Source organism: Mercenaria mercenaria, chromosome 4 (assembly GCF_021730395.1).
Source record: "Mercenaria mercenaria strain notata chromosome 4, MADL_Memer_1, whole genome shotgun sequence".
Taxonomy (NCBI): Eukaryota; Metazoa; Mollusca; class Bivalvia; order Venerida; family Veneridae; genus Mercenaria; species Mercenaria mercenaria.
Genome location: NC_069364.1, coordinates 20,691,470 through 20,715,859, shown reverse-complemented (window position 1 = coordinate 20,715,859; position 24,390 = coordinate 20,691,470). Strand labels below are relative to the sequence as shown.

The 24,390-nt window shown below is 36.9% G+C and overlaps 1 long non-coding RNA gene across 1 annotated transcript; it reads left to right on the top strand.

Moving 5' to 3' along the window:
- The first annotated feature begins 4,321 nt into the window (after positions 1-4,321).
- LOC123553254 (uncharacterized) lies at positions 4,322-19,226 on the top strand. The gene is made up of 5 exons (XR_008370507.1): positions 4,322-4,424; positions 4,863-4,999; positions 5,760-5,899; positions 10,862-10,992; positions 14,875-19,226. It is a non-coding gene; the product is annotated as an uncharacterized LOC123553254 (long non-coding RNA).
- The last annotated feature ends 5,164 nt before the right edge of the window (positions 19,227-24,390 follow it).

Below are 24,390 nucleotides of genomic sequence, written 5' to 3'. Positions count from 1 at the left end.
GACTTTTATAAAACTTTGGGCAAATGATCCCCCCATTAAAAATTGTGCAGAAATGATGAAATCAGCCATTTCGGGGTCCAAAGGGCAAGGTCACAACTTAGGGGGGAAAGGTTTGGCTTTTCCCTTTTTTGTTAAAAAAACCCTGTATCTCCCCAAACCCCCGAAAAGGGTTTTTATCCCAAAAATTTAGGCAGCCCTGTCAGCTCAAGGTTCCCAAAGGGCACAACTCAAGGTCCCAAAATTTTTAGCTCTGTAAACTCTTAAACCCCTTGAAGGAATTTTTATTTAAACTTGGGGCAAATGATCACTTCATCAAGAACGTTGCGCAGAAAATTTTTGAGTAAACCCTTTTCGTTCAAAGGGCCAGGTTTAAGCCCAAAGGTCAAGGGGGTTTTCCCTTTCTCTATCCGTTAGCATGGTTTGGGGGAATTTAAACTTTTCTTTCAGACTTCCTTGTTTTTTTGGTCTCCCCCCAATTTTTAGAGTTATGGCCCCTGAAATAGGGGAAAATGCCCAATTTTTACCTGTGACGTGGCCCAAACTCAAAAAGTTTTTTAATTTAATTTATTAAACCTTGTATTAGTCTTTGTCAAAGATAAGAACCTGCGCACCTTCTTTTTTTGTCTACTCCACCCCCATTTTTAGAGTTAAAGATCCTGAAAAAAGTCAAAAATGCACCCTTTTTCCTTTTGACGAAACCCAACCAAAAAGTATTTAATATAAATGGTTGAAAACTTTCATAATCTTTAAACATGAAATAAAATTTTCCACCTTCAATTTTTGGGCCCAAATTTTACCTCCTATTTTTTTAAAATTATAACCCCGAAATTGTAAAAAAAATGACATTTTTACCTAATTATGGGCCTAGCTCAAAAAAATATTTTAAAGTAAATTCAGGGAAAACCCTTTTAGAGTCCCTTTTCATGATGGGGCCTTTTACATTTGGCTTCTTCTTGAGAACTTTGTGCTTTTTTAAAAGATTATGGGCCCCTTTAAATAGTCAAAATAGTTGATTTTTTTTGTGATGCACAAGTCAAAAAAAATATGGCCTAGAAAATGAATCCTTTTTATAAAAAAATTTGTTGAGGTAAAAACCCCCATTAACACTGCAAACATTTGAATTATTGCCCCTTATTTGTGACAGATGTACCAATGGGGCACACCCTGTGTCCTACAGACACATCTAGTTGTATCTAAACACTCAAAAGGGTTACCATGGAAATGTACGCCTACATCTAAGTAGTGGTATCAATGGATGACACCGTCCAGATGTACAGTTAATACAGCAGATGTTGGGGCATCTAAGGTGTAGTATTTACTTTTCTGTTCTTTAGCCACACTGTGATATGCTTGTTTCTGTTTATACACGTACATTTCTGTATCTATACACTCAATAGGGCTACCATGGAAACGAACCTCTACATCTAGGCAGTGGTGCAAATGGAAAACAGACATTCAGATCTACAAAGTTGTACGGCAGATTCTGGAGTATAAAACGTAAGTATATTTACTTTCCTTTCTTGTTGCCACACTATAGATTTATTTATTTCTGTTCATACACATGCATTTTTGCATCTATACACGCAACAGGGTTACCATGGAAACATACATCTATGCAATGGTACAGATGGATGACCGACGTCTAGATCTGCAAAGTTATACAGCATATCTTGGAGAATACATGGTATGAAGTTTACTTTTTAATCTCCCGCCACAAGTGGTGGGGGGTTATAGGAATGGTCTCCGTCCGTCCTTCCGTCCGTCTGTTCGTAACACTTTCGTGTCCGCTCCGTATCTCCTAAACCCCTTGAAGGATTTTCATGAAACTTGGGTCAAATGATTACTTCATCAAGACGATGTGCAGAACCCATGAGACAGCCTTGTCGGCTCAAGGTCAAGGTCACAACTCAAGATCAAAGGTTTGAGCCTGCCAGTTTGTGTCCGCTCTATATCTCCTAAACCCCTTGAAGGAATTTTATAAAACTTGGGTCAAATGATTACCTCATCAAAACGATGTGCAGAAATTATGAGTCAACCATGCCAGCTCAAGGTCAAGGTCACAACTAAGGGTCGAAGGTTTGAGCCTTCCATTTTGTGTCCGCTCTGTATCTCCTAAACCTCTTGAAGGATTTTCATCAAACTTGGGTCAAATGATCACCTCATCAAGGCGATGTACAGAAATTAAGAGTCAGTCATGTCAGGTCAAGGTCACAACTGAAGGTTGATCACCTCATCAAGAACTCATGCGTCAGCCATGTCAGCTCAAGGTTAAGGTCACAACTGAAGGTCAAAGGTTTGAGCTCTGTATCTCCTATACCCCTTGAAGGATTTTCATGAAACTTGGGTCAAATGATCACCTCATCAAGACGTTGTGCAGAATTCACGAGTCTGCCATGTCAGTTCAAGGTCAAGATTACAGCTAAAATCAAAGGTTTACTCTTTCACTATCCATAGCAGTTGCGGGGGATTTAGCTGTCTTTCAGACTGCCTTGTAAATTATTGTAACACTATAATACATTTGTTTCTGTCTTTACACATGTCTTTCTGTATCTTATGCATTCAACAGGGTTACCACGGAAGCGTATCTATACCTAAAGTCATTGATATAAACGGAATGCAGACGTTCAGATACACAAAGTTTTACAGCAGATGAAGCATGTAAGGTGTGCATGTTTACTTTTTCTTCATTTTGGCAACATTGTTATGTTTGTTTCTGTTTTTACACATGCCTGTCTGTATCTTATACACACAACAGGTTTAGCACGGAAACGCATGTCCACATCAATGCAATGGTATAAATGGATGACCGACGTTCAGATGTACTAAGTTATACAGCAAAGTTTGACACATAAAGGGTTTGTATATTTACTTTTCTTTGATGCGTAATTTGTGTAAAGGTAATACTAAGATTATATATGTTTGTTTCTGTTCTTACACATGCATATTTCTATCTATACACTCAACAGGGTTACCATGGAAACGTACCTCTTCATCTAGGCAATGGTATAAACTGATGACCGGCGTTCAAGTCCCTGGCAAAGAGAGAAATTTAGCTGTCGATCAAGCGCTACAGGCTTAGCTTTAAATCTAAGCCTTGCTAAGACCTGAAAATAAATGTCAGGCAAAACTGAAACAAAAACAAAATAACTGGATGCACTTAGAGAGCACCTAATCTATCTTGTATATTTTCGCTTCGTAATACTGTATGTTTAGTGTTTGCTGTTTTGTCAGGGATCTGTTTGCAGTGGCTACTTGGTTGTTTTTGTGGTGGTGTTTGTTGTGGTGTTTGTTGTCTTTGTTGTGGTGTTTGTTGTGGTGTTTTTGTGTATATGGAGGTGTCTGTGGTGGTTTTCAATGTGGTCTTCTCGTTTTATTCTTGATGGTTGTATTGTTTTGTTGAAAACGGGCATTTGGTGCGCTTTGTTTGTTGTATTGGGCTGTTCGTCATGGTGTTTTTCTTTTCTGCCATTACCAATGTATTATTACTCGCTTTGTATACTGTAGAAAATTATTAGAATAAGTTCAATATTACATTGTGTTATAACTTTACTTGTCCAGCAAATTTTAGGTACCCGGAAACACATATGAAGATATATGCGGACGGATAGGCATCATGTGCAGACGAAAGCTTGGACTGGGAAGCGTGCGCCGTTGTTTTATTTCTGCTTTTTATTCCTTTTGTTTTGCATTGCTTTTTTCCACTAGACTATTGGGGCACGTGAAGAAAGACGCAGACGGATATTGAAGATGCATACCAGACAAAATTTGGGTTACTGTTTATCACGAACAGGTGCGTATGTTACTTTTTATGTTATTCTATTTTGTATGCATATCTTCGCAGAATTTTCAAGTTGAATACAAGCCGGTGTAAAGATGTTGCATTGTAGATGATGACACAATGGTCTAGTGGATGGTGAAGATAGCGCGGCTGATGTTGACTGTACAGATACGCGTTAAGATGTCATGCTGTAGATGTGACAATGGTTTTGTGGACGACGCAGCTTGGTTCTTCTTCTTGGACGCACTGAGGTATATAATTTGTCTGTAGGCCTACAATTAGTGTTTTTCTTTTGCTAGCTTTATATTAGTTGTGTAGTTTTCAGCCAAATTACACACATTCATTTTCATTTCAATATATTCTCTATAAATTGGATATTTTCTGGTTATTATGTCGGTCTACATTGTTTTAATTTACATAGTTTTAATTCATTTTTTTTTAAATTTTAAACACGATTATTGTTAATTGTATGATGATTGTCTACCAGTATTCAGTCAGCAGAGTATAACTTTCAAATTTACGGAAGCAGAGTCAATTTTTCCAACTTGGAGTAATTCAGTAGCATGGCAATGTGGACACAGATCCTGATTTTGGTAAAAGAAGTACTCGAAATATCCGACGAAAAGCAATTTCTTGGATTATACACGTAAGGATTTACTATATCTTTTACGCATTTTGGAAACAAGTCTGTTTAGGGAATGACAGAATTAAATGTGGTTACATTACATTAACTGGTAGATGTATAAATTCGAAGATTTTCATGATTAGTGTAATTTTAAGTTCACACAACTTTATGTGACTCACTGAAGTGATGTGGTTTACATCAGGCAAAGGTTTGCGACACTATTAGCTCGAGACGGGGTTCGAATTCGTGATCACCGCTATGTGAATTTCAGACGCGGTTTTACAAATTGTAACATATTTATATGAACTTTAAATTTTATTCAGTAAAGAGTAAACAGGATAAAAGAAAGTAACTGTTGAAAAAGTGCCCAGCTTTCCATACGTGGCTTTGATGTAATTAAGTATTGGTGAGAAACCCAAGAAAAAAACAATGTGGCTATTTACTTTATTGTATCAATAGGAAGAAAATGTTAGTTAATGGAACAATAGCAGCAGTAGAACTACCTTGCTGGTACCCTAACGAAGCCGGTCATCAGATGTGCATTGAAACCCTATCGAACCCTTGTGTTACCATGGTAATCAGCCGTTATCAACAAGGTAAGCTACTGAATTACTCAAGAATTATAATTTATGCGGCGCGAGTTGTAGTCAAAGTGTATATAAATGGGTGACAGATACACTTTTTGTTACTGACCTAACCACGCGGTTGTTGGAGAGCTAATACATGTATATACTGGTTTGAAACCCAGGATTAGAGAACTGAATTCCGTCGATTTATTTGAAACAACGTAAATGCGACAAGCACACCGAAAGCTACTGTTGGTATAAACAACTGGTTTTGTGACAAGAACTTTGATTTTTCCTGAGCATGTTGAGAGATTTATAAAGTAACGTAATATTGAGTGGTATTTATTTTAATTTACAAACTAATAATTTCGGTATCTGCAGTTAAGAATAATATCCACGTGATATAAGAAGATTCATAGCATGGCAATTAGTGTTGCTTCTAGCAGACGACACATGTTCTTTATATTAGACGACTCAAATAGCGAAAGACTTAAGACTAGAGTAACCTTTAAAATGATATACATTGAAACTTATTTGTCATCGTTATATACAGTGATATTGGATTGTTTAACGTAAAATCAAAGGCGATTTAAATCTATAAGCCGTTTGTAGCGGAAATAACAAAAAAACAACAACAACAAAAAAACAACTGAAGAGCGTTTACTTTGTGTGCAACTTTTTGGCAATTTATGAACTGCTTCTTGAGGTTATTAGTGTCATTTACTGTCATTTTATATAGTGCAATAAAAGTTGTAAATGTAAGATATTAATTTTCATCACTTTTCGATAGGCATGGTAGTGCATGGATATAGTGGAATTCAAGCCTTGGTGGACCTTTCTTCTGTATTTGTCCAGTCTTGTTGATGGTAGACAGCTGTTCCACACCTCGTACACAACAGAGAAACCCCCTCGGACGAAGAATTCGTTCAGGTAAAGAGAAATATTAGATCATGTGTATGCTCTGTTAGAACTGCGCTGTCTGCAGCTGTTTAAAAATAGTTTCAAAAACATTGTATTGTGGCAAATAATTCTTCTCGCAAATACATATTGTTTATGTTTGCCACATATATTCGTGAACTACATGTCCTTACACAAATGGCAAACGTGGTTATCATGGTTGAACATTTGACCTGTTGTCTGGAGTCGCCGATTCGAATCTTGAGAGAGAAAATTGACTTCGGTCTCATATGCTGATGAGATGCGAGTACTGGTTAGGATCAGTTTTATCTACGGCGTCAAAGACCCGCGAGACATACATAGTGTTTAAACTTTCCGTTCGTCATTCCATATGTCTGTTCGTCCGTCAGTAAGTCTGTCAGTCATATTTCTTCTGTGCTCAACTCTACAGTTTCTCTTCAATAAAAATGAAACTTTGTGTACATCACCAACGTGACGTGGACTTTTACATTTTGTCGGATTTTAATGTCCGATTCTTTGGAAAAATTGCCATTTTCGACTTTGAAACATTACAACTATATAAGAACATAGTATAGTCATTTTTAGCTCGACTATTCGAAGAATAGTCTTGCTATTCTACTCGCCCTGGCGTCGGCGTCACAGCTTGGTTAAGTTTTTGCATGCAAGTAAATACAGCTATCATTTAAGGGCACATAGCTTTGAAACTTATTTTTTCTTTATCTAGGTCAATTACCAACCTCACTTGGTCAAGTTTCATAACTCTGACATGTATTTTGAGCAAATTATGCCCCCTTTTGGACTTAGAAAATTCTGGTTAAAGTTTTACATGCAAGTTACTTTCTCCAGAACTGATGCAGATATTGAATTGAAACTTCACATGTGTCTTCGGGGTTATAGAACTAGTTGATAGCAGCAAGTCCCATAACTCTGACCTTCATTTTGGCCAAATTATGCCCCCTTTTGGACTTAGAAAATCCTGGTTAAAAGTTTGCATCCAAGTACATACAACTGTTACTAAAAGGCATATAGATTTGAAACTTTGTTTTCTTTTTCTAGGTCAATTACCAATTTCACTGGGTCAAGTCCAATAACTCTGACATTTATTTTTGGCAAATTATGTCCCCTTTTGGACTTAGACAATTCTGGTTAAAGTTTTGCGTGCAAGTACATACAGCTATTACTAAGTCATATAGATTTGAAACTTATTTTTACTTTTTCTAGATCAATTACCCACCTCACTGGGTCAAGTCCCATAACTCTGACATGCATTTTGAGGAAATTTTGCCCTCTTTTGGACTTAGAAAATTCTGGTTAAAGTTTTACATACAAGTTACTTTCTCCAAAATTAACGCAGATACTGATTTGAAACTTCACATGTGTCTTGGAGGTTATAAAACTAGTTGATAGCAGCATGTCCCATAACTCTGACCTTCATTTTAGCCAAATTATGCTTTCTTTTGGACTTAGAAAATTTTGGTTAAAGTTTTGCGTGCAAGTACATACAGCTATTACTAAAAGGCATATAGGTTTGAAACTTTTTTTTTTCTTTTTCTAGATCAATTACCAACCTCACTGGGTCAAGTCCCATAACTCTGACATGCATTTTGAGGAAATTTTGCCCTCTTTTGGACTTAGAAAATTCTGGTTAAAGTTTTATATGCAAGTTACTTTCTCCAGAACTGATGCAGATATTGAATTGAAACTTCACATGTGTCTTCAGGGTTATAGAACTAGTTGATAGCAGCAAGTCCCATAACTCTGACCTTCATTTTGGCCAAATTAAGCCCCCTTTTGAACTTAGAAAATTCTGGTTAAAGTTTTGCGTGCAAGTACATACAGCTATTACTAAGTCATATAGATTTGAAACTTATTTTTACTTTTTCTAGATCAATTACCCACCTCACTGGGTCAAGTCCCATAACTCTGACATGCATTTTGAGGAAATTTTGCCCTCTTTTGGACTTAGAAAATTCTGGTTAAAGTTTTACATGCAAGTTACTTTCTTCAAAATTAACGCAGATACTGATTTGAAACTTCACATGTGTCTACGAGGTTATAAAACTAGTTGATAGCAGCATGTCCCATAACTCTGACCTTCATTTTAGCCAAATTATGCTTTCTTTTGGACTTAGAAAATTTTGGTTAAAGTTTTGCATGCAAGCACATACAGCTATTACTAAAAGGCATATAGGTTTGAAACTTTTTTTCTTTTTCTAGATCAATTACCAACCTCACTGGAACAAGTCCCATAACTCTGGTGTGTATTTTGACAAATTATGCCCCCTTTGACATGGCCAAATTTTGGTTAAAGTTTTACATGCAAGTTACTATCTCCAAAACTAATACAAATATTGAATTGAAACTGCCCCAATTTTGCCTTTGGGGTTTTAAAACTATTGATAGCACCCAAATCCCATAACTCTGATATGCATTTTTGGGCAAATCTCCAACACTAATACAGATATTGAATTGAAACTTCACGTGTCTTCGGTGTTATAAAACCAGTTGATAGCACCAAGTCCCATAACTCCAACCTTCAATTTGGCCAAATTATGCCACCTTTTGGACTTAGAAAATCCTGGTTAAAAGTTTGCATCCAAGTACATACAACTGTTACTAAAAGGCATATAGATTTGAAACTTTGTTTTCTTTTTCTAGGTCAATTACCAATTTCACTGGGTCAAGTCCAATAACTCTGACATTTATTTTTGGCAAATTATGTTCCCTTTTGGACTTAGACAATTCTGGTTAAAGTTTTGCGTGCAAGTACATACAACTGTTACTAAAAGGCATATAGATTTGAAACTTTGTTTTCTTTTTCTAGGTCAATTACCAATTTCACTGGGTCAAGTCCAATAACTCTGACATTTATTTTTGGCAAATTATGCCCCCTTTTGGACTTAGACAATTCTGTTGAAAGTTTTACATGCAAGTTACTATCTCCAAAACTAATACAAATATTGAATTGAAACTGCACATGTGCCTTCGGGTTATAAAACTAGTTGATAGCACCAAGTCCCATAACTCTGATATGCATTTTGGTCAAATTATGTCCCCTTTTGAACTTTAATCTCTTTTGATATTCAACATTTTGGGTAATATTTTCCTGTTTCTGGGACAATATTTCGAATAGTCGAGCTTGGCTGTCTATTACGGATAGCTCTTGTTTTTATTCCCTCGGCATCTACTGATGCGGGAGGCATATAGTGATCGTCCTGTCCGTCCGTGCGTCCGTTCGTCCGTCCATACGAGGTTAACCAAATGGGACCGTTTCGTCTAGCATCAATACCCCTTACTAGAATAACTTGATACTAATGCAGATGTAACCTGTGACCATTCCTCATCTTCAGACATCACCTGACCTCAGTTTGACCCTGACCTTGACCTCATTTTGGACTTAGGTTGCTTTATATGGGCCATCTCTTGGTTAACCAAATGGGACCGTTTCGTCTAGCATCAATACCCCTTACTGGAATGACTTTATACTAATGCAGACATAACCTGTGTCCATTCCTCATCTTCAGACATCACCTGACCTAAGTTTGACCTTGACCTCATTTTGGACTTAGGTTGCTTTATATTGGCCATCTCTTGGTTAACCAAATGGGACCGTTTCGTCTAGCTTCAATACCCCTTACTGGAATGACTTTATACTAATGCAGACATGACCTGTGACCATTCCTCATCTTCAGACATCACCTGATCTCAGTTTGACCTTGACCTCATTTTGGACTTAGGTTGATTTATATTGGCCATCTCTTGGTTAACCAAATGGGACCATTTCGTCTAGCATCAATACCCCTTACTAGAATGACTTGATACTAATGCAGATGTAACCTCTGACCATTCCTCATCTTCAGACATCACCTGACCTTAGTTTGACCTTGAACTTGACCTCATTTTGGACTTAAGTTGCTTTGTATTGACAAGGATGCCACCGGGTGCATCAAGCGTTTATTGAACGCAGCTTCTTGTTTTTTCTGGAGTTAGGCTCTTTTTACGGACTTTGAAAATATCATAACTACAGCATAATATTCTGTACTCAACTCCTCAAATCCAGGTGGAATATTTAGTAAACATCGTCAACTTCAAGAACACAAGGCCAATTTTTTTTCTGGAGTTGCCTAACTCGAATGTTTCTGGAGATTTGTCCCTTCTTTAATTTAGTATTATTCCATCGAACATTTTAGACGGCACGTGTTATAGCGATGATGTTGACATCGTTCAACAATTACAGACAACAATGATTTAACCTTTTAAAATGTACACAAATCCATTGTTCATTTTGTTTGCATGATTTTAAAGGCGCTTGTGAAATCCTGCATTTGTATTATTATACATAGTTTTCCACTCTCTAGAGATAACTAGCATGGTTATGCTCGAGACATGCTTGTTTTCCAATTTTATGCTAATGATTTAAACGGTAGTATATCTTTATGCTCATTTAAATATCCAGAAACAGTCATTTTCAACCATCAATTTCAAATTGAAATTATAGATGTTTTAGTGTCCAAAATGGCTGAAATTTAAAAGGGAAAATATCCCATTAAAATCGGTTTTTACGATAAATTCAAAACAAATCTTTTGAAACTTTAAAACATTAATAGTATCGCCCTCAATGACATAGTCGTATAACATGCATATAATATATTATATATAAAGAGAAAATAAGGAAAGCGTTGTTACAGAAAGGCTAAAACATTAAAGATAAAACGCACAAAGTTAGACATCAAGACTAATAAAACTAGGAGGCCTTTCCAAAAGAAAGCATTTCAATTTGTATAAACAAGTTATATAACCATAAATTCCTCGATAATTGTCCAAGTCATTATGTCTAAATATTGACCACAAACCTACAGCAAACCTTGAGGAGAAAGAATTCAATGACCTCGAGCTACTCTGCATATTTTCATTGATTTTGATAACATTACTGGCTCTTGTAGCACCAGGACAATAAAGTATGATTTATTTCAGATCTAAAAGGCAAGAAGACAGTTTTTGCCATTATTGAAAGACATAGGAAAAAAGGCAATGACAGAAAACAAATATCACCATACCGTCTTGTCTTGAATGTTTCCAACATCTGACAGCCCGATGTAAGCCAGGTAATACCTTTTAGAATTATTGGTTGATATTTGACTCTGTCTGTAAGCAGTTATGCCTCCAATATGTAGTGGAGAGACATATTGTTTTAGTGCTGTCCGTCCGTGTGTATGTCCGTCGGTCTGTCACAAAGTTTATCCACGCAACTCTTTCGACACCACTGAATTTCGCAAGAGCGATCATTGCGTGGCCTAATTGTGCATATCATCGGCAGTTTTTGGTTCGATGATTTCTTGTGGAATCATGACCCTTGATTCGCCAACTGTTTTGATGTTTTACCACTTAATAATAATAGACATAATATGATGTTAGGATATAAATCTGCACAATTCCTTAACTAACAAGCTGAACATCAAGACAAAACATTTCTATATAAAGTTACCTACAGAATGTTAGACAAACAAGAACACCAAGACGGGCTTTTGTTGTTTGCGGTCAAAATCAAGGACATCCTAACTGTTTCTGTTTCAGTCATTTGCAACAGGGCTGTTAATTGGTTTACAGATTTTTGTTAAGGCCCAATTTTTTCTCGAACATTACTTGAATCTATGCACACTTGGTAACATCATAAGATGTATAACTGTGTTCAGAACAATAACTCCAGCATACACTTTGTCAGAATTATGACGCCTTATGTACTTAGAAAATAGGAATTTCTTGGTCAGTTTTTAGCTCGACTATTCGAAGAATAGTCTAGCTATTCTACTCATCCTGGGTCGGAGCCCGCCCACTTAGCTCAGTAGGTAGAGCGTCGGTTTACGGAATGCGGGGTCGTGAGTTCGATCCTCGTGCGGGGCGTACGTTCTCAGTGACTATTTGATAAACGACATTGTGTCTGAAATCACTAGTCCTCCACCTCAGATTCATGTGGGGAAGTTTGCAGTTACTTGCGGAGAACAGGTTTGTACTGGTACAGAATCCAGGAACACTAGTTAGGTTAACTGCCCGCCGTTATATGACTAAAATACTGTTGAAAAACGGCGTTAAACCCAAAACAAACAAACAAACAAACAAACAAACATCCTGGCGTCGGCGTCGGCGACACACCTTGGTTAAAGTTTTGCATGCAAATACAGCTATCATTTAAAGGTACATAGCTTTGAAACTTAAATTTTTCTTTTTCTAGGTCAATTTCCATACTCAGGTTCTATAACTCTGGCATACATTTTGAGCAAATTATGCCCCATTTGGACTTAGAAAGTCCTGGTTAAAGTTAAGATTTATATGTAAGTTACTATCTCCAAAACTAATGCAGAAATTGAACTGAAACTTCACGTGTCATCGGGGTTGTAAAACTAGCTGATTGCATTAAGGCCGATAACTCTGACCTGCATTTTGGCCAAATTATAACCCCTTTTGGACTTAGAAAATCCTGGTTAAAGTTTTGCGTGCAAGTGCATACAGCTATTACTTAAAGGCATATATATTTGAAACTTATTTTTTAATCTTATAGATCAATTACCAACCTTACTTGGTCAAGTCCCATAACTCTGACATGTATTTCGGGCAAATTATGTCCTCTTATGAACATAAAACTTCTTGTTACAGTTTTGCATGCAAGTTACCCGAGCTCCAAAACTAATGGAGATACTGAATTGAAACTCTATAGATATTTTTACATTTAAGGTAGCATTTCCTGCTTCTGGAACAATAATTCGAATAATCTTACATTGGCTGTCTTACGGACAGCTCTTGTTGTTTAGGTTTGCTTATCTTGTATACTATCAGAGCTTTATGCCATTGTTTTTTTATCATAAGATTAGTACGTAAGGCAACAATGCATTTTGTCAGAATCATGGCCATTTTTCACTTAGAAAATTGACATTCTTGAATACTTTAAAATTTCTTACTTTATTCCGTCGTTAATAGGCAAGTAAAAAGGCTCAAGAACCATATTTTTCTTGCATACTGCATGTAGTTAAACACTTACAGACGCGATCAATAGATCAGTATGCGGTGGTCTTAATTCATTTTAGCTCGTCTGATTAAAAAATATATGTACCACTTAGTCGTCAGCTTTATAAAGTTCTTTTAGCTGCTCAGGTGAGGTTTTGTCATCACTCGATGTCCGGCGTCCGGCGTCTGTCTGACTGACAACATTTAGCTTGTGTATGCGACAGAAGCTGTATTTTTCAACTGATCTTCATGAAATTTTGTCAGAATGATAACCTTGATAAAATCTAGGCCGTTTAAAAATGGGATATCTGAATTCCAAAACTAGGTCACTAGGTCAAATCAAAGAAAAACCTTGTGTATTTGATAGAGGCTGTATTTTCAAATTGATCTTCACGAAATTTGGTCAGAATGATTGCCTTGATAAAATCTAGGTCGAGTTCAAATATGGGTTATCTAGGCTAAAAAACTAGGTCATTAGGTCAAATCAAAGAAAAACCTTGTGTATGCGATAGACGATGTATTTTTCAATTGATCATCATGAATTTTGGTGGGAATCAGCCAGGCGGTGCTCTTGTTAATCCTACGTTAGTATTAAAGTAGGCCTGGAAACTCTTACTTGCGTTTTATCAGAATTATGACTGTTTTTGTACATCGAAAATTGAAAGTTTTGGTTAAGGTTCACATTTTTATTTTTAAGTGATATAGCTTTGCAACTTTGTACACTTTTTAGCCGCACTTTTCTTTTGTCAGAATTATAGTCCTTATTGTACTAAGAAGACTGGGATTTCTTGGTTAAAGGTTTTGTTAAAATCCACTTCTTGAATTCTGCAAAAGCTATAGCTTGAAAATATGTTCAGTTTTTAGCTCAACTTTTCGAAGAAAATGTAGAGCTATTGCACTCGCCCCAGCGTCGTGTCGGCGTCGGCGTTGGTTAAAGTTTTTGATAAATTCAAATATCTCTGTTACTATCAAAGCCATTGACTTGAAACTTAAAATAGTTATTTACTATCAAAGTCTGAGAAACAATCCCAATAACTCTGATTTGAATTTTGACAGAATTATGCCCCTTTTTAACTTAGAATTTTTGGTTAAAGTTTTTGATTAAGTCAAATATCTCTGTTACTATCAAAGCTATTGACTTAAAACTTAAAATAGTTATCTACTATCAGAATCTTACACCAGGAGAAACAATCCCCATAACTCTGATTTGAATTTTGACAGAATTATGCCCCTTTTTAACTTAGAATTTTTGGTTAAAGTTTTTGATAAAGTCAAATATCTCTGTTACTATCAAAGCTATTGACTTGAAACTTAAAATACTTATTGACTATCAAAGTATACACCAGGAGAAACAGTCCCCATAGCACTGAATTGAATATTGACAGAATTATGCCCCTTTTTAACTTAGAAATATTGTTAAAATTTTTGATAAAGTCAAATATCTCTGTTTCTATTAAAGCTTTTGACTTGAAACTCATAATAGTTATTTACTATCAAAGTCTACACCAGGAGATACAATTCCTATAACTCTTGTTTGAACTTTGACAGAATTATGCCCCTTTGTAACTTAAAATTTTTAGTTAAAGTTTTTTTTATAAAGTCAAATATCTCTGTTACTATCAAAGCTTTTGACTTGAAACTTAAAATGCTTATTTACCATCAAAGTCTACACCAGAAGAAACAATCCCCATTACTCTGATTGAATTTTGACAGAATTATGCCCCTTTTAACTTAGATTTTTTTGTTAAATTTTTAGATAGTCAATTATCTCTGTTATTATCAAAGCTTTTGACTTGAAACTCAAAATAGTTATTTACTATCAAAGTCTACACCAGGAGACACAATTCTCATAACTATAATTTGAATAAGAACAGAGTTATGCCCCTTTTTAACTTGGATTTTTTTTTTACTGGCAAAGGACAGCTCTTGTTAATTTGACATTACATCTTGAAGTATTTCGTATATTAATTATTTGTTTTCATATTCAGATTTACAAGTAAGAAGTATCTGCAGAAGAAAGAACCAATTATGGTAGATCCACGACAGTCCTGGCACAAGCAAACATGGCATCACCACAGCCCTGACACAAGCCTTGTTGAGATTAGATATAAACTTACATGTATATAATTATACCTTCATGTACAAAGTACACGGGATTATATTGGAGTCACACATGTCAGCGGGTCCGTTCGTCCGATCTGTCCATCATGCCCGCTGGGAAGATTAAAATAATGGCTTCATTTATTAGCCTCAACAACAATGTTCGTTGTACACAACCCGAGTTACTAGGCCCAATGCCACTATTACTCTTGGAGGACAAAGTTCAAATAACTTTAATTTAGTGTCCGCTCCATATTGTATTAACTGCAACGAATATTTAGGTCAAGCATTCGTTATTGTACTCGCCTTCAGGGTCTCTGTCACCATTGCATTCAGGTTAATATTTTATATGATTCTCAAAGTCACTATATTTTCTTAACTACTGCCCATATTAGCATCAAAATTCACATAAGTGTTGATTGTGGTAAAACGCAGACATTTATTTGTTAGGGGTCAAGCATCCAAAAGGTCATATTTTGTAATTGTGCTGGTTAAATCTTAGATTGTTTCTTATATCATCTCATTCACCCGCCCCTACTCCCTACCCTACCCCAAAAGGAAAAAAAGTCTTATTGTTTTATCACTCATGCTTACTTATATCCTATAACAATAAATATTGGTCAGCATTTCCGAATAGTCACGCGGGCTTTCCTTACAACAGTTCTTGATATGAATACAGGATTAGTAAATAGATTTAAGCACTCACAACCTAGTTCATTCGGTCAAAGGTCAAGTTCTGACTTAAAAGACCGCACCATATTGTCTAATCTAATAAAGTAAGCACTAACTGTCAATTCCATCTAGCCACTAGGTTAAAGGTCAGTGTGACACATATGAGGTCAAAGGTCAAATAGCTTTGTGTCTGCTACATATCTTGTAACCCCATATTCCATACACTCATAAAACTAGCAATAAATATCAAGAAGACCTGTTAGAAACCCAGATTATTAGATCCATGGACAAGGTTATACTTGAATGTCAAAATGATGACCAAAATTGACTTACCCTGCATCAAAGCAGCGTCTGGGGGTAACAATAGCACTAGTTTATCATTTTAGCGGACTAAATTTGTAATTGTATCAACCATTTGACAACCATTTGACAAATATTTCCTAAATTTTAGGATAAATATTTAAAACAAATATCAGGAAATTGTTTGTTTTTTGATACAGTCGGACTATTTTTTAGACACAACGGATATTTAGCTTGATTTGTTGACAGTCATGATTTCATGCAAGTTATTTTTCTAAATGATATTTTTATTACAAATACAAAATGTAGCACATTTGACATTAATGTAAAAAATCAGGGACAGCGAATTTTGTAAGAAAAAATATAGTAGGTTAAATATTTCAAAAATTTTTGCTCTTTTGAACAGTTGCGTTTTAACTGGTCAGGGATTGTTTCAAAAATAAATATGCGTAGTTTAGTTGATGTATAAAAAGCTACTTTTCGCAACTTGTATATTTTGGAGTGGGGGCTAAATTCCAAACCCTCATATATTTTAAAACATATAGAGGACATTCCTTTGTTTTAGTGTAAGCTCGAAACAGAAACATTCTAGTGTTCACACGTGAAAATTTTTAAAAGGTAATCACGCGGATTTTATTCTAATGCATATTATTATTATTTTTATTTTATATTTTCTGCCAACGTAATGCCATACGCTATATGCAACGTAACTCTACATTTTATGGCAATACTTATGTTGGAAAAAAGTGACATAGTAACATTTCAATCTACATGTAATGTTTTAGTTAAAAAGATATCCGATTCTACGTTATTTTATATTCTTGCGTTAAATTGTTGTTAAAACAAGTAAAAATTGTATTTGGATTTCTCACCTTTTAAGAGCGGCTTTATCAGGGTATAATGCATCGTCATTTTCTTGAAATCTTCTCAAAATATGGTATATAATTCCATATGCTAGTAACTGCAGAATGTACCGATAAGACCTTAATTCTTTTATTCAAATCCGCATTCTAGTCCTTTGTCTGGGTCATCTAAATGCTGCTTTTAAAAGTCATTTTGGCCTCATTTTTATACACTGATTTTTACACACTTGTTTGGCATAACTTTTAACCAACACCTAACTCTGAGCACTAACCTTAACCATTCGGGGCTGAAGTGACTGTTAAAGCAACTTTGTCTTTTATGGGAACAAGACTAGCATATCTTTATAAATGATGGGTAAAAATTGTTGGCAAACTTTCAGGTTTTTAGTCTACGCTTTTAATGAAGTACTGTAATATAACGTTAGATTATAACATGATAAATTCATTGTTTTAAACAGAGAGAAATCCAAATATGATGTTTACTAGAACGGAACTACACTTGAACGCGAAAGGATATGAATTGTAAGGACGTGAAATATGCTTAAAAGCAACAAAGTTGTAGCAAACACGAATATACACGAGAAAGTCATTGAAATATAAAACATTCTTATACATATCTTAGACCTATTGGAACTCATTTTCCAACATAAGCATTGTGACGTCATAAAATATATCGTTACGTTACCCCTGACGCATGTCTTACCTGGCAGAATAAGAAAAGATAATATGAAAAATAATTAGTTTAACTCAACAAGACATAAAGCAATTCAACATTTATGTGTACAATTTTGTTAAAATTGTTAGAAGTAAAAAATTAGATATGAATGTTTCATAATAAATTATTTCACTTGGGAACGCCAGATTTATGTTCACTCGGTGCTGAAATAAACGAATGTCTTCTATATCTTTTACAATAGCAAATGGGTAAAACTTAAGGTGACAGAAATAACTAAAACGATCCCTTTCCATTTTTAAATGACAACATTTCATTTTTGGTGAAAATATTGTCTGTTATACTGATTTATTAATGATATACATTTTGTACCTTGTATTATAGTAACGTAGATACTTTAAAATATAATTCCAAGCTTACCATATTTGTATCCCCCGACAACAAAGTTGTAAGGGGTGGGGTATACTGGTTTCAGGTTGTCTGTCTGTCTGTCCGTAGACGCAATCTTGTGCGCACCATCTCTCCTTATCCTCTTGACAGAATTTAATGAAACTTCACACAAGTGATCAGTACCAACAGTAGTTGTGCACGGGGTATGTTAGCTTCTTTTAGAAAAAAAAATTGCAGAGTTATGGGACTTTGTTTTTTTGTTACTATACTATATACATAGACACAATCTTGTGCGCACCATCTCTCCTCATCCCCTTGACACATTTTAATGAAACTTCACACAAGTGATCAGTACCAACAGTAGTTGTGCATGGGGCATGTTAGGTTCTTTTAGAAAAAAATTTTTTAAGAGTTATGGGACTTTGTTTTTTTGTTACTATACTATATACATAGACACAGTTTTGTGCGCACCATCTCTCCTCATCCCCATGACACAATTTAATGAAACTTCACACAAGTGATCAGTAACAACAGTAGTTGTGCATGGGGCATGTTAGGTTCTTTCAGAAAAAAATTGCAGAGTTATGGGACTTTGTTTTTTGTTACTGTACTATATAGATGGACACAATCTTGTGCGCACCATCTCTTATCATCCGCTTGACACAATTTAATGAAACTTCACAGAAGTGATCAGTAACAACAGTAGTTGTGCATGGGGCATGTTAGGTTCTTTCATCGACAAAAATTGCAGTTATGGGACTTTGTTTCTTATTAACATACTATGTACATAGTCTGCATATGCAGTCTTGTGCGTGCCTGATCTACCGAACCCTTGCACACATTTTAATGAAACTTCACACAAGTGATCAGTACCAACCCTAGTTGTGCATGGTGCTTGTTACATTCTTTTAGATAAATATTCTGCATAGTTATGGGACTTTGTTTTTGTTACTATACTGTATACATACAGTCTATATACATACAGTCCACATAATTATGCAATCTGTGTACTGTGTCAGTGCATGCGGGGGATACATTCATCACCTTTAGTGATAGCTCTAGTTTCTAAAGGAATTGAATTCAATGAATCTGTATTCTGTATATATCGTTTTAAATTGTAAAATGATAGTATTTTTAGAAGTATTTTTATTGTTTTAACACTGTAGTTATACTTTTTTTAAATGTTATTTGTGATTATGTTTTACATTTTATTTCTGCTTGAAAAAAAATAAAATGCCATACAGTTGTGTTGATTATTTTAGTTTAAGAAATAAAAGGTCATACAATTGCATTGGTTATTGATGTTTCGGAAATCAAAAATGATTTTCCTTTAATATCTCTTAAGTACTTAGCGTCACACCGTACGCGAAATGCAGGTGTGTTCAATTGGTCATGCTTTATCCAGAGATTATCCTTATTGATATGCATTTTGTCAACCGCCAATTATATTTCACCTTGACGCCATTTGCAAAATAAACGAGGTTATTCCAACACGTACTTTTTCCTTCAGTTTATCTCCCCTGAACACCATCTGCAAAATAAGTGTTCATTTGTCAACATTTTCCCCATCTATAGGTATTGCCCCTTCCCTCTTTTGCCGTCATTTGAATTACGGAGGGGAGGTCACTCTTAAACACCTTTTATCACAGCCAGTTATAACCACTTCCTCTGACGCAATTTGCAATATGAAGGGGAGGTTACTCTTACACACTCCTTTCTCAATCAAGTTACAGCCCCTTTCCCCGTTGACGCCCTTTGAAATACAGAGGGGAGGTCACTTTTACAGACTTTTCCCACATTGTTATTGCACCTTCCGTTTTGACGTCATTTGCAAAACGAAGGTAAGGTCACTCTTGCACACCTTTTTGTACATCAAGTTGTTGCCCCTTTTCCCTTTGACACCATTTGCAATACGAAGGGGAGGTCACACGCTCCTTTTCCCATCCAGTTATCCCCATACACCTTTGACGCCATTTGCAATACGAAGAGGTCACTCTAACGCACCATTTCCCTATCAAGTTACTGCCCCTTCTCTGACGCCATTTGCAAAACGAAGGGGAGGTCACACACCTTTTTCCTATTAGTTATTCCCCCTTTGACGTCTTTGTAATACGATGGGAGGTCACTCAAAAGCTTTTTTTCCCCCTTTCCGGTTTAATGGGGCCCCTTTTTCCTTCCGTTTGCCCTTTTTGACGCCATTTGCAATACGAAGGGGAGGTCACACGCTCCTTTTCCCATCCAGTTATTGCCCCATACACCTTTGACGCCATTTGCAATACGAAGAGGTCACTCTAACGCACCATTTCCCTATTAAGTTACTGCCCCTTCTCCCTTTGACGCCATTTGCAAAACGAAGGGGAGGTCACACACCTTTTTCCTATCTAGTTATTGCCCCTTTGACGCCATTTGTAATACGAAGGGGAGGTCACTCTAATAAAGTTTTTCCCTTTCCGGTTATCGCCTCTTCACCCTTTGACGCCATTTGCAATACGAAGAGGTCACTCTTGCACTTCTTTTCCATATCCAGTTATTGCTCCTTCTCCCTTTGACGCCATTTGCAATACGAAGGGAGGTCACTCTTGCACACCTTTTCCTTATCCAGTTATTGCCCCTTCTCCCTATGACGCCATTTGCAATACGAAGGAGACGTCACTCTAACGCACCATTAACCTATCAAGTTACTGCCCCTTTTCCCTTTGACGCCATTTGCAATACGAATGGGAGGTCACTCTAACAAAGCTTTTCCCTATCCGGTTATAGTCCCTTCTCCCTTTGACGCCATTTGCTCTTTAATCTCTTAAATAAAACTCAAACTCCTTTCCTATCCCGTCAACTGCAAATGGCGTCGAGGCGGCAAGGGGAGGTAACCTTGGAAGGACAAAAACGGTCGGTTAGAGTGACCTCCCCTGAAAATTGCGTCGGTTAGAGTGACCTCCCCTGATAATTGCAAATGGCGTCGAGGCGGCAAGGGGAGGTAACCCTGGAAGGACAAAAAAAAGGTGGTTAGAGTGACCTCCCCTGAAAATTGCAAATGGCGTCGAGGCGGCAAGGGGAGGTAAACCTTTGGAGGACAAAAAAAAGGGTCGTTAGAGTGACCTCCCTGAAAATTGCAAATGGCGTCGAGGCGGCAAGGGGAGGAAACCCTTTGGAAGGACAAAAAAAAAGGCCCGTTAGAGTGACCTCCCTGAAATTTGAAAATGGGTCGAGGCGCAAGGGGGGTAACCTTGGAAGGACAAAAAAAAGGTCGGTTAGAGTGACCCCCCCTGAAAATTGCAAAGGGGCGTCGAGGCGGCAAGGGGAGGTAACCTTGGAAGGACAAAAAAAGTAGGTTAGAGTGACCTACCCTGAAAATTGCAAATGGCGTCGAGGCGGCAAGGGGAGGTAACCTTGGAAGGACAAAAAAAGGGTCGGTTAGAGTGACCTCCCCTGAAAATTGCAAATGGCGTCGAGGCGGCAAGGGGAGGTAACCTTGGAAGGAAAAAAAAAAAAGGTCGATTAGAGTGACCTCCCCTGAAAATTGCAAAGGGCCCCGTCGGGGGCGGCAAGGGGAGGAAAACTTGGAAGGACAAAAAAAAAGGTCGTTAGAGTGACCTCCCCTGAAAATTGCAATGGCGTCGAGGCGGCAAGGGGAGGTAACCTTGGAAGGAAAAAAAAAAAAAAGGTCGGTTAGAGTGACCCCCTTGAAAATTGAAAATGGCGCGAGGCGGCAAGGGGAGGAAACCCTTGGAAGGAAAAAAAAAAAAGGGTCGGTTGAGTGACCTCCCCTGAAATTGCAAATGGCGTCGAGGCGGAAAGGGGGAAAGGAAACCTTTGGGAAGGACAAAAAAAAAGGTCGTTAGATTGCCCTCCCTGAAAATTGCAAATGGCGTCGAGGCGGCAAGGGGAGGTAACCTTGGAAGGACAAAAAAAAGGGCGGGTAGAGTGACCTCCCCTGAAAATTGCAAATGGCGTCAAAGCGGCAAGGGAGGTAACCTTGGAAGGACAAAAAAAAAAGGTGGGTAGAGTGACCTCCCTGAAATTGCAAATGGCGTCGAGGGGAAGGGGAGGTAACCTTGGAAGGGAAAAAAAAAAAAAAGGTGGGTTAGAGTGACCTCCCCTGGAAAATGCAAAGGGCGTCGAGGCGGCAAGGGGGGGTTTCCCGGGGAAAGGGACAAAAAAAGGTCGGTTAGAGTGACCTCCCCTGAAAATTGCAAATGGCGTCGAGGCGGCAAGGGGAGGAAACCCTTGGAAGGACAAAAAAAAGGTGGGTTTAGAGTGACCTCCCTGAAAATTGCAAATGGCGTCGAGGGGGAAGGGGAGGTAACCTTGGAAGGAAAAAAAAAGGAAAAAGGTCGGTTAGGTGACCTCCCTGAAAATTGCAAATGGCGTCGAGGCGGAAAAGGGGGGGTTTAACCTTGGAAGGACAAAAAAAAGGTCGGTTAGAGTGACCTCCCTTGAAAATTGCAATTGGCGTCCAAGGCGGCAAGGGGAGGTAACCTTGGAAGGAAAAGAAAAGGGTCGAAAGAGGATTCCTTGAAAATTCAAAGGGGGTGAAGACGCAAGGGATTTAACCTTGGAGGAAAAAAAAGCGTCCCTCTGGGAAGGTTGATAAGAGGGGGACCTCTCGATAAATGGGGGTATCTTTGGACAGGAATAAGGTCGGTTAGGGTGACCTCCCATTTTAGAAATGGCGTCTAGAAGGAGGTGAGTAAGTTTTAAATTGAAAAGAAAAAAGAGTTGGTAAAGGTGACCTGCTGCATTTTCCCAAATGACGTCAGGGTTTGGTGGTGGAAAGAAACAAGTGATTTGGGGGTGACCTCCCCTTCCTTCTGCAAATGGCGTTAAGGGGAGAGGAGGTAACTTTGGAAGGAAAAAAATCGTGTCGGTTAGGCTGACCTTCACTGCATAGTGAAAATGGCACCAAGGAGGGGAAGGGAGGTAACTTGGGTGGAAATATATAGATTATATGATTTTTTCTTCTTCTTTCTTTTTCTTCAAATAAAATAATCAACAAAACTGTAATGCCTTTTATTCAATTTTCAAGCAGCAATAAATAGCAAAATTAGTCTTATATAACCATGGTCCTTTTAAGATGCAAATGAAATGTTAATGTTCTGGATATATGAAAGATGACTATGTTCGAACTGAATATGATCTATAAAAATCTCTAGTCCTGTCAGTCCTAAAAGTGACCTGGCATTGAATTGTATCGTAAATGTTAAATGGCATTCTGTTAAGGTACATGTATATGTTGTTATTGAAGAATCTGAATGATGCCCAGCTGGCATCATTAAACGTTTTGAGAAATTTAAGATGACGTCCAACATGGCCGCCAAAATCAGATAAAATATATCAGTGGTGCAAGAAATAAGTTACAAATTGCTCTTTGCAGATTGATTGTACTGTAAATGTTTCAAACATATCTATATACATTTATTTATTAATTTAGTTAATCTAAGATGGTATTTAGGACGACTGGAATTCAAAATGGAGGTTAAAATGGCCGCCACAATTGCCTTTTTTGGCGTATTGTATTAACAAATCAAGTATGGTTATCAAATTTGTTGATATTAGTGTTGCATTATATAAGAACTATTTAAATAAAATAACAATTTTAATCATTTAGCAGATCATAAATGGCTTCCAAAATAGCCGTCAAACTTTAAAGAAGTTGGAAACAATGCTGAATATTGGTATTATTTCATTGGTCTGTTATTATATAAGAAAAAATTCATCTATGACCGCCCGCCATGGGTGTTCGCATAGTACGCCCCGCGCTTTCAGAGACGGGCGTATAAAAAGGTCATTTACAGCTAATGTTTGATCTCTTGTAAAGTTTAAATGAATTTATCTCATTCAATCGCGCAGTTTAATTACGTCACAATGCCTATGTTTATAAGTTTACAGATACAGATGTTTCTCTTTGGTGTGTATTTTAGTGTTTTTGCAAGCATTTATACAGCTCTGTCTTTCAATAAAATTATGATTATTTACTAGATGTTTATAGCGCTCTTTTCATCTATAAAATAAACGTTCAAAAGCGCTGAAATTATCCACTTCTTACTAATTTATATCCTTTTGTGTTCAGGTGCAGTTCCTTACCAATAGACACCATGTTTGGATTTCTCTGTGTTTGAAGCAATGACCTTGCCAGGTGATATTTACAATTACATTTGTATATTACAGTTACCCATTTTAAGGACTAAAAGCACATATTTTTCTTAACATTTAATCAACGCATCTTTTTACCCCTCATCATATACTAGTCTTAAATTTCAAACTTTGTACTTATAAAAGACAAACTTGCTTTAAAAAGTCATTTCAGTCTCAAGCGTTAACGTCAGTGTTCGAGTTAGATGTCAGTTAAGAGTTATAAATACCAGTCAGTGTAAAATGCAGTGTACAAGAAATGGGGGTAGAATGACTTTAAAAGGCTATAGATTTAGACATCTCCGACAAAGGACAGTTAGTCTACGGCCATTTGTAATCCCGCTCGAAAGTAGTTGAGAAATATAGCCACATACATA